Source organism: Heteronotia binoei, chromosome 1 (assembly GCF_032191835.1).
Source record: "Heteronotia binoei isolate CCM8104 ecotype False Entrance Well chromosome 1, APGP_CSIRO_Hbin_v1, whole genome shotgun sequence".
Lineage (NCBI taxonomy): Eukaryota > Metazoa > Chordata > Lepidosauria > Squamata > Gekkonidae > Heteronotia > Heteronotia binoei.
Window position 1 is genome coordinate 249189585 of NC_083223.1, and position 3953 is coordinate 249193537.

Here is a 3953-nt window from a genome sequence, read left to right on the forward strand (position 1 = left end):
TGGGCAAACATGCCATATGCAATCCTCCTTGAACACATGATCAACATGTGTGGATTTTCATACATAGGTTTTCACACACATATCAGGGTTCCATTATGCATGTTCTGATACTGAAATCCACACATTGTATCTTTTAGACAAAATGATGACGATGGGTAGTGGAGGATCATGTATAGTATGGTCAGATGTATCAACTGAAAAGGGACTATATTAAAATAAAGAAAGGTCTATATCTAGTTATCTTCCTACAACAGACACATTCAGACACACACACACAATACTTGCTGATAGTGCCACATGTTCAGAATGATAACTGGGTTGGTAGACAGACATCTTTCATTCCCTATTGTATTACCAGTGGGTGGCCCTAATAGACACCATTTCCTTGGGATATGAGAAGAGGAAAGTAACTTAACTTTTGAGGGAGGAAAACATTTCAAGGAGAGAAGGTATAAAAAAAGAAAATCTTAGAGTTGGAAGGGGCCACACTCTTGCTTAATGCAGGATCAACCTAGAGCATCCCTGACAAGTGTTCGTTCAGCAGTTGCTTGAAGACTGCCAGTGACTGCAATATACACCACAATGGACTTTTAATTAGGTCCCTGCTGAATATTCTTCCCTGTCAAAACTAGTGATTTTAATTTGATGGAAATTTCTCCCTTCAGATAATATAAATTCTATGAATAATTCCCTGTTCCCCCCCCCCTCCAAAAAAAAACCCCATTTGGTGCCACTGATTTTCCCATTGGCTTCCTCCTTTCTTTTTCCAAGATTATTCACATGAGTAATTTTATTCAGTCAGGAATCATGTAGCGTACAGGATGACATATGATACTGCATCACCAATTAGATTTGGCAGTATAATGACACCAGTGAGGGTGTGAACAATGGCAAGTGAGGGTGATTTATTCAAACGCTTTCAGAAGGAATGTTGAAAATTATAGGAAACATCTTTCGTCACTCTTCAGAATGTTCACAAAAAATACTTGGCTCAGTCCAAACCATCATAAGGCTGATTATATGTGAATGCAAGCCTAGGATATCAGGTGGACAGTAATAGGGGTCAATCCATTTTATTCTTGCAAAGTAGGTTATGCTGAAACATAACTTGTATCTGGATATTTATATTCAAGCAAACACAACATTGCAAACCATTACATGCTTATTAGCTGATTCGATCTGAGTTTGTCAGATTTTCAAGGAAGAGTGAAATAAACTAATACCAACATTAACAAAAGCTCTGTTGTTCTCATTCCCTGTTGTTCTCCCTCATTCTCTGTTGTACTCATTCAGTCAGGAAGGGGGTTTCCTTCCTGATTAGCTGAACTTCCTAGAGCCAGTTTGGTGTAGTGGTTAAGTGTGCGGACTCTCATGTGGGAGAACCGGGCTTGATTCCCCACTCCTCCACTTGCACCTGCTGGAATAGCCTTGGGTTAGCCATAGCTCTTGTAGTTGTCGTCCTTGAAAGGACAGCTTCTGGGAGAGCTCTCTCAGTCCCACGCACTTCACAGGGTGTCTGTTGTAGGGGAAGTTTGGATCATTATTTCCAAGTGCATTATTTCCAAGACTCTGCTTCAGAGAGAAGAGCAGGGTATAAATCTGCAGTCTTCTTCTTCAGCCAGTATCATAATGCCCCTGTATAAATCGATGGTGCGGTCTCATTTGGAATACTGTGTGCAATTCTGGTCACCGCACCTCAAAAAGGATATTATAGCATTGGAAAAAGTGCAGAAAAGGGCAACTAGAATGATTACAGGCTTGGAACACTTTCCCTAAGAAGAAAGGTTAAAACGCTTGGGGTTCTTTAGCTTGGAGAAACGTTGACTGCGGGGTGACATGATAGAGGTTTACAAGATTATGCATGGGATGGAGAAGGTAGAGAAATAAGTACTTTTTTCCCTTTCTCACAATACAAGAACTCGTGGGCATTCAATGAAATTGCTGAGCAGTCGGGTTAGAACGGATAAAAAGAGGTACTTCTTCACCCAAAGAGTGATTAACATGTGGAATTCACTGCCACAGGAGGTGGTGGCAGCTAAAGGCATAGCCAGCTTCAAGAGGGGGCTAGGTAAAAATATGGAGCAGAGGTCCATCAGTGGCTATTAGCCACAGTGTGTGTGTGTGTGTGTATATATATATATATATATAAATTATTGGCCACTGTGTGATACAGAGTGTTGGACTGGATGGGCCGTTGGCCTGATCCAACAAGGCTTCTCTTATGTTCTTAGGAGAAGATGGGTTGCCCTACAAACAGTAACCTTCGAATTGTGTTCTAGGGAAGCAGAGTTCCATCAGAAAATACCAGGGATTCCTCATGAGAAGCTCAATCATGAAGAATTTCTTTGACAGAAAACTGAGACTCACCTTGAACGTATGAATCTGCCTTATCTTGAATCAAACCTTGAATCTATCAGCATCAGTACTGTCTACTCTGACTGGCAGCAGCTCTCCAAGGTCTCAGGCAAAGGTTTTTCACATCACCTTCTACCTGATCTAACTGGAGATGGTAGAGACTGAAGCCTAATTGCCAACTAGCCTGGAGAAAAATGTCCTGTCTGTTCGAAAGAGGCACAAGGTGCAGAAATAGGCAGTTGGAAATTTTTCATGGCATGACGATAAATAACATCACTTGATAAATAATAGCCCATGGGATAGAAGATAGAAGGGATAGAAGACTTTACTCCAGGGTAGCTGGCAACCCTAAATTGAACCTGCAGCCTTCTGGGTGCAAAGCAGATGTTCAGTCAAAAAGCCACAGCCCTCCTTCAAACCTTTCCCTGAGGAAGAGTGTTGGCTGTACTATAGATTATGCTCTCCACTCGCAAGCATTGACAGTGGTCCCTACCGGACTGATAAGTGCACCACGTGTTCTGAGTGTGCCAAACATGTGCCGGGATGTTCTGCAAAATACAGGTGAGAGTTATGGGAAGTCGGAGCAGAAAGCAGTTTGAGAAACACCTACACCAAAATTCTAGCCGGCCTATGGCACGATTTAATTAGCAGAGGGCATCAATTAAAACATTCTCCTCACATGTTCAAGGGTTGACTTCTAAGGCATGAGGACTAGAAACCTAACTAAAGCAAAAACTGATTAAACAGAGATTCTTAGAACTTTTAACACAGCCCTATAAATGAGTCTCAGACTGACTAAAGGTTTGATTGCACACAGGTTTAGGGCAAACTTCAGATATTTTGCCAATTCATATGCTAATCACCTACTAAACCTTTCTGCAGTTCCCATACATGTCAATGAGTGATGGGCCTTATGGATTGGACCTACTTGCCTATCGGTCTTCACGGCAACCAAAACCCACCAGGACAGCTGTCTAGAGCAAGTTTTCAAGTTCCACAGAACTCTTCCTGATGCAGAAAGAGCACAAAAGGTGCCTTGATGAAGCTGTCTGTGAAACACAAAAGCTTGCATATGTCAACTTGGGCCAGTTTGATGAAAAGTGTCATTCTTCATATGTTTCACTGCCAGCTGTTGGTTGGTTTGGAACCAAACGTTTATGCTGGTCTGGCCCTCTTTCCTTTTAAGAGTATGAGCACGGAGCAGGCAACAAAAAACAGAATTTTCTACAGCCAAGACACAGCTAGATCCTCCTCCTACCTCACCCCCCTCCCCAGCCTCATACTTGTTTCTGGCCACACCCTGCCCCACATTTGCTGAATGGCTGCATTTTCTTGTTCTTTCTTTCTTTTTGAGCTAATCCTTCAAAGCCTCATTAGAACTTTGACCCAAGTAAAGTTATTAAGGAGGGGGTTGCATAATCACCTCCCTCCCCTCCAGACCAGCCGGATGGTTCCCCGAGGTTATTAACACATGCACAGACTAACAAACACCCCACGTGGTCTGCAGCATCCTGGGTGAAACAGTCTCGCACAGAGTTCACACAACAAGTTACTCAAATGTTTCTTTCCTGATTTTTTTGTGTGGAAAAAAACCCCTC

General features: G+C 42.4%; 1 protein-coding gene across 1 annotated transcript in view; it reads right to left on the reverse strand.

Annotated features, from left to right (window-relative positions):
* The window catches only part of RELA (RELA proto-oncogene, NF-kB subunit), a 542238-nt gene that overhangs the window by 295120 nt on the left and 243165 nt on the right, over positions 1-3953 (reverse strand). The gene's annotated exons all lie outside the window — the stretch shown is intronic.